The 7884-nt window shown below is 39.4% G+C and overlaps 1 pseudogene; it reads left to right on the plus strand.

The window, feature by feature from the left end:
- The first annotated feature begins 5608 nt into the window (after positions 1-5608).
- On the plus strand, positions 5609-6368 carry LOC129075528 (40S ribosomal protein S4, X isoform-like; annotated as a pseudogene).
- Positions 6369-7884: the final 1516 nt, after the last annotated feature.

Here is a 7884-nt window from a genome sequence, read left to right on the forward strand (position 1 = left end):
CACAAAGTACACAGATAAGAGCCATCTGCGGAAAGTTGGCAGGGTTGCTTTCTGTCAGAGACAGGAAGCTGGAGATGCAAAGAGCTGTTTAAAGGACCAATGCATAAATTTTTATTTGCAGCCACTTACCCGGGGCTTCGGCAGGGGTGGGGGCAGAGCGGGCTAGAGACACTTGAGGAGAGACTGGGGAAGGAGGCTTTGGGGAGAGAACTGAGAGAGTAACTGGTGGGATCCCTGTGCTGACTCATCCCCCATGAGGCAGCAGCCATCTTGCTCAGGCAGACCACTCCCCTGAGCAGCAACAGCATGAGAGGAAAGAAGAATCCTGCCCCTAGGAGGGTCTGCCCAGGCTGGGTAGTGCTAAAGCCTGACTGCTGAGTGCAACGTGGCAGTCACAGATAGTAGATCCCTGGCTAAAGGGGGTGCAGAGTAGTCTAGAGACAGTTGAGGAGAGACTGGAGATGGAGGCCTTGGGGAGAGACTAGAGAGAGTAGCTGGCGGGATCCCGGTGCTGACTCCTCCCCCATACATCAACAGCCCTCTGGCTCAGGCAGACCACTCTCCTGAGTGGCAGCAGCATGAGAGGACCCAATAACCCCACCCCCAGAAGGGACTCTGCCCCGCCCTGTGGTGTCTCTAAGCTGGCCTGCTGAGTGCAGAGTGACTAGAGTAACAGCTGAAGGAGACAGCCACAGACAGTATATTCCTGGAAGTCTCGAACAGACCGCCTAAGGTTGGACAGGGTCAACATCTGACATCGTCAGAGGCAGATCCACAGAGGAAAAAACCCCCAGCAGTCTCCTACCATAGAAGTTCACGCCACAAGGCCAGGAAATCAAGACAGATCAACTTAAGAAGCAGGAGCAAAAAAGAAGAGTCTCACAAACAATGGGAAGACAAAGAAACACCCCCCCTCCCGAGCTGAAGGGAAAGGAGGAATCCCCAGAAAGAGAACTAAATGAAATAGAGGCAAGTAAGCTATCAGATACGGGGTTCCAAACGACAGTTCTAAGGAAGCTCAATGAGCTCAGTGAGCTCAGAGAGAACTACAAAAAACTGCAGAGACTAGGAGGAACTTACTGCAAGCTATATCAGCATGAAAAAGGACATAGAAACTATCAACAAGACACAAAAGGAAATGAAGAATACAATTTCTGAATTGAAGAACACGTAGAAGGAATCAAAAGCACACTAGGTGAAGCAGAGGATCGAATCAGTGAGCTGGAGGGTAAGGTAGAAGAAAGCTCCCAGTGAGAGCAAGAAAATGAAAAAAGACTAAAAAAGAATGAAGAGGCATTTAGGGAGATGCAGGACAACCTGAAACGTAATAATATCTGTATAGTAGGGATACCAGAAGGAGAAGAAGAGGAGCAAGGGATAGGGAACCTGTTTGAAAAAGTAATGATGGAAAACTTCCCTGATTTGAGGAGAGAAAAAGTCACACAAGTCCAGGAAGCACAAAGGGTCCCATTTAAGAGGAACCCTACAAGGCCCACTCCAAGACACATCATCATTAAAACGGCAAATATCAAAGACAAACAGAGAATCCTAAAGCAAGCAAGGGAGAAAGAGGCAGTAACATATAAGGGATCCCCGATGCGGCTAGCAGCTGACTTCTCACCAGAAACACTATAAGTTGAAGGGAATGGCAAGAAATATTCCAGGTAATGGAAAGCAAAGGCCTGCAACCAAGACTGCTCTACCCAGCAAGGCTCTCAATTAAAATGGAAGGTGAAATGAGGAGCTTCTCAGACAAAAGGAGGCTAAAAGAATACACCTCCACCAAACCAGCATTGCAAGATATGATAAAGGGACTGCTTTAAGAGGGGAAAAAAGTCTATGAATACCCAGTTGCTTTCACAGTCACCAATACTTGATTTACTTGATATTACCAATATTTTTAATACTCAGTAATATGATTGTGACAGTGATGTGTAATTTCAATTGTTCCTTTATTATTTGTTGAAACTAAACCTGTTTTTGTATATTTCTTGCCTATTTCTATTATTTTTTAAAAAAAGCTTTAAATGACTTTTTGGTATTCTTTATCCATTTTTTGATTAAATGTTTGTGGAATTTTTTCCCTAAAAAAAGAGAAATAGTATTAACCCTTTTTTAGGTGTGCTGCAAATACTTTCCTATTCTATTACTTGTCCTTTAACTTTTTAATATGTATATTACCGTATTGTCAATATTTTACTTTATAGGTTCTGCGTTTGAATGTGTTACTTCAGAGTAAGAAAAATATTATTTCATATTTTCTCCTAAAACTCCTTAGATTTTAAATATTGATTTTTAACTCACCTGAAGATTTCTTGTATAATGTGTGAAAAAGGGCCCTATATTTGTTTTATTTAAAGTAATAGTGGTCCATCCACCTTATTTGTTGAATAAGCTTTATTTTCCCCGCTGATTCGAAATAATCAATTTAATCCTATATTACATTGTTAGACAGTTATATGCATTTGTTTCTAGACTGCTCATTTTATTTCATTGATCTACTTGATCATTTCTGTGCCGTGTCATGTTGTTTTAATTGTTAAGACTTTATAATGGATTTAATTTTTTAAATATTTTATAGTGGATCTTGACGTTTAAATAAATAAGTAAATAAATAAATAAAATCAGCATTTTAAAAAAAAGAAAGAGGGATGAAAGTCCTATGTTTTGTGACAACATGGATGGAACTGGAGAATATTATGCTAAGTGAAATAAGCCAGTCAGTGAAAGACAAATACCATGTGATCTCACCTATAAGTGGAATCTATTCAACAAAATAAACTAATGAACAAAGTAAACCACAGGCAAGGAAACATGGAACAAACTGAAAATGACCAGAGTGAATGGGGAAGGAGGACAATGGTGGAAAGAAGGAGAAGGGACTAAACAAAGTCATGTGTGAATGACCCATGGGCATGGACAACAGAGTGGGAATTGACTGTGGGCGAGAGGATTTGGGTGGGATGGGTGGAGGAGGGCAAAGGGGGGAAATTGAGACAACTGTAATAGAATCAACATGATTCAAAAATAACATTTAAAAAAGATAAATAGAAAAGTGAATAAATTCAATAATATATTAATAATATATCCATGTATTTTCATTTTAATATACAAAATATAAAAATTACTGAGTTATATTATTTTAAAATCTTGTACTGTCTTTTAAATTCAGTATACATTTAATTTTTATTTTTTTATTTTTTGACTACACAAACTTTTTTCATTCAATCTCTTTTTAAAAATATATTTTATTGATTTTGCTATCACAGCTGTCCCAATTTTTCCTCATTTGCCCCACTCCTTCTGGTATACCCCTCTCTTCCAGCAATCTCCCACCCTTAGTTCATGTCCACGGGTTTGCATATAAGTTCTTTGGCTACTCCATTTCCTGTACTGTTCTTAACATCCCTCTATGTGTTTTATACCTAACAATTTGTGCTTCTTTGATCCCTATATCCTTTCCCCTCATTCTCCTCCTTTCCTGTCCTACCTGATAATCTTCCAAACAATCTCCATATCTATGGCTGTATTCTTGTTCTGCTTGTTTGCTTAGTTTGTTATTTAGATTTAATTATTGATAGTTGTGAATTTATTGCCATTTTAGTGTTCATAGTTTTGATTTTCTTTTTCTTAAATAATTCCCTTTAACATTTCATATAATAAGGGCCTGGTGATGATGAAATCCTTTAGCTTTACCTTGTCTGGGAAGCACTTTATCTGCCCTTCCATTCTAAACAATAGCTTTGCTGCATAGAGTGATCTTAGTTGCAGTTCCTTGCTTTTCATCACTTTGAGTACTTCTTGCCAGTCCCTTCTAGCCTACAAAGTTTCATTTGCAAAATCAGCTGATAGTCTTATAAACCCCTTCATAGGTAACTATCTGCTTTTCTCTTGCTGCTTTTAAAGTTCTCTCTTTATCTTTAATATTTGACATTTTAATTATGATGTGTCTTGGTGTGGTCCTGTTTGGGTTCATCTTATTCAGAACTCTTTGTGCTTACTGGACTTGTATGTCTATTTTCTTCGCCAAATTAGGGAAGTGTTCTTTCATTATTTTTTCAAACAAGTTTTCAATTTCTTGCTTTTCCTCTTCTCCTTCTGACACTCCTATGATTCAAATCATTATGGTTAAAGATGTCCTAAGAGGCTCCTTAGCCTATCCTTATCTTTTTTTAATTTTTTTCTCCTTTCTGTTCTGATTGAATGTTTTTTCTTCCTTGTGTTCCAAGTCGTTGATTTGATTCTTGACTTCATCCCCTCCACTGTTGGTTCACTGTAGATTTTTCTTATTTCAGTTAATGTAATCTTAATTCCTGCCTGGGTCTTTTTTATGCTGTTGAAGTGCCCAGTGAGTTCCCAAAGCATCCTGATAACCAGTGTTTTGAACTCTGCTTCTTATAGGATGCTTATCTCCATTTTGTTTACTTCTTTTTCTGGAGTTTTGTTCTGTTTCTTCAGTTGGGCCACATTTCTGTGTCTCCTCATTTTCGCAGCCTCCCTGTTTGTTTCTTTGTATTGAGTAGAGTTGCTTTGACTCCCTATCTTAGTAGCATGGCCTATTGTAGAAAAGTGTACCTGTAAGTTGTATGGAGTAGAGCTTTAGGTAATTGCCAGGGCGGGCAACCCATGTCACTGTTCTGTGGCACTGTGTGAGAGGGGACAGTGCTGCTGCCTGGCCCCTGGAGTTTTGTCTATGAGGATGCTGTCTCCCAGCACTCACCCTGCTGCCAGTCATTTCAATTTCTACCCATATGCTACTGGTGCCCTTCCAGCTGCTGCCACAGTGAGTCTGCATAAGTCCTAAGTCCATTGTGGGTCCTTTAAGAGAAGTGTCTTGAGAATCCCACAGTTTCTTCCACTGTCCCAAATCCCACTGTTTTTTACTGAAAGAATTTATGGGGACTTATCTTCCTGTGGCTGGAACCCTGGGCTATGTGGTCTGGTCTGGGGCTGGGATCCCTCACTTCTGAGGCATCCCTTCCAATTTTTATCCACCACATGTGGATGTAGAACTGCCCATTCTGCATCTCTGCACATCTCTGCACCTTCACTTCACGTCTCTGCACCTCTCTGTACCTCTCCCCCTCTCCGCATATCTCTGTGCCTCTCCACCTCTCTGCATCTCTCTGTGCATCTACATGTCTCCACCCCTCCTACTCATCTGGATGAATGTGGCTTCTTTAAATCCTTGGTAGTTGGACTTCCCATACGGCTCAATTTTCTCACAGTTCAGGGTGATATTTGCTTTGTAGTCTAGTTGTCATTTTTGTTGTAGTTGTGCAAGGAGGTGAGGCATGTTTACCTCCATCTTGACCAGAAGACTCTCAGTGTACATTTTATATTTACATTATATCTCAGTTCAGTCTTGACACATGTGCTCAATAAGCACATGTGGCTGGTGAGTCCTGTATTAGACAACATTATCATTGATGGACCAGGCCTCCAATTGGGATGGAAGCTTATGGTAACTCAAGTACACTGACTTCTTTCAAGGAATTTAACAATTCCATTATACTCAGGTCCGGATGGACCTGTTGTCATATCTGAGATCATCAACCACTTTGCTTCAAGAACAGTGATAATGGTTCTTTCCGTGCCTTGCATCACCATGGCTTGTGGTCCCAAAAAGCATCTGAAGTGTTTTGCACACCAAAGCATTGGCTACTGGATAAACTAACCAATGTGTTTGTTCCTCATCTAACAATCGGTCCCTGCAAGCTAAGAGAATGTCTCTCTCTCATCATTTTTCTGAGGTACAGGCTTAAGTATGTCCTAACAGGGGATGAAACAAAGATCTGCATGTAGCAGTTTATTTTTAAAAGATTTTATTTATTTATTTTTAGAGAGTGGAAGGGAGGGAGAAAGAGAGGGAAACATCACTGTGTGGTTGCCTCTTGAGCGCCTCCTACTGGGGACCTAGCATGTGCAGTGACTGGGAATAGAGTCTGCAACCCTTTGGTTCACAGGCTGGCAATCGATCTGCTGAGCCACACCAGCCAAGGCTGCATATAGCAGTTTATTAAGATTATGGCAAGGTTTGAACCATTATAACCTAGTCTGCTGGTTTTATGGATATCATTAGCACTGATGAGACTGAAAAGAATTTCTGTCTGATCTAAGAAACCAAGGGTCACTTTGCTGTTTATCAGATTATACCTGAGAAGGCCAAGTAAAAATTGTGCAAAGTGAGACAAACCTTTGTGGGAGCAAAAGGAATCCCTTATCTGTTGATGCATGATGCTCACAACACCCACTATCCTGATCCCCTCATCAAGGTGAATGACACCATTCAGATTGATTTGGAGACTGGAAAAATTTCTGATTTCATCAAATTTGAAGTAGATTCTAACAGAGTGGAAGTTCACTGATCACATAGGGATTTTCTGCACACATTTTCCCCACTCAGTCAATCTGGAGTGAAACTATTTTTCATTCTCACAATATGCGAGTGTAACAGACTCCACACAGGCTGAGTTAGCTCCAAGTAAATGTGACTTTCCTGGTGTTACCTGGCTGCATTCTTTTCCTTTTCAAGCTAGGGTTGCAACCAGGCTATTTGATTAAATTATGTTCCTTGATGTGGGGCCTTCTGGTTAGGGAACTATTGATTATCACTTCCATTGTCAACTGTGGAAAGGGGAGTAGGGGAAATTTAATGATTATTAATTATCAACTTTATTTGTCAAACATGCAGTTCAAGTGTTTTTCCACAGATAATTACATTTGATTCTCATAGTTTCCTTATCTGTCATTATTACCGGTAAGAAAACTGAAGCCCATAAAGATATACTGACTTGGCCACTATCCTTTGGCTAGTAAGTGGTAGAGCTGGATTCAACGGTCTTTTGACTTCTTGGCCAGTGTCCTTACCTTCCCCCTACTGCTTTTGTATGTCCCCTCAAGTCCTATCCTTCAAATGCTGAGAGATAAGGATATGAAGGTTAGCTCTCTGTTAAGAAATTTAATAAACAAAAATACAACCTAACAGTAAATAAATTAGAGGGGGTTATTCACATTACAAAACAATTTCATTCCTATAAACAGTGAGCACCACTGGAGAGATTAGCATATAATTTTGTTTCCAAAATATAATCTTATACAGTGCAGCTGAGGTGGACATTTATTAGGTAAAGTCAAGTATACTTAGGTACATGGGACTGGCCATTATTTGATATAAACCAGACAATTTTCTTCATATCAGTCAGTTTTTTAATGTATAGAAATGTATTCTAACCTGAAACCTCTGAATTCAGTGCAAAATTACAGAGCTTTTTTCTTTTTTCCTGGTAAAACATTCTTTTTCACACCCAAGAAGTTTAACAGGATAGAATGCACTTTTATTTTCCAAACCATAAAAGCAAAAATCATTGCTCTGCCCTTAGGAAATTTCACCTCTAGCCTTGTTTTGGTGAAACTCCTTCTATTTCTCTTTTCAATGATGTTCTGAAGGACCATCAGCCTTAACAATGGCGTGGAAGAATCGGATCTGACATACAATGCAACCAATTAACAAGAAAACCCTAGAAACAGCAAAACCTACTGGCATGGGTCACAACCTTATATATTCCGTATCTTATTACCATTTGATATACATGGAGATGAGGCAAATAAGCAATTTTAATGGGAGAGAAATGAAACTTAGGCTGTAACTCTTGACCTATAACATAGCAAGAAATGTTATTCATTTTCTTCCAAACTGCAATGTTAATGTATGGTTTTCCATTGGCAAATAAAAATCAGCAGATAACTAAGAAAATTAAGGGAAGAAATGTGTTATTAAAATGCTGTATGACTGGATTTCTTGAAATGCAGTATGGTTATCTTAAAAAAGCTCTTCTCTTAATTGAATATCATCAAGCATTTTCAAATGATAAAAGGTAGAGT

The sequence above is a fragment of the Pteronotus mesoamericanus genome, unplaced genomic scaffold (assembly GCF_021234165.1).
Source record: "Pteronotus mesoamericanus isolate MK-2021 breed Mesoamerican mustached bat unplaced genomic scaffold, CSHL_Meso_final contig_55, whole genome shotgun sequence".
NCBI lineage: Eukaryota > Metazoa > Chordata > Mammalia > Chiroptera > Mormoopidae > Pteronotus > Pteronotus mesoamericanus.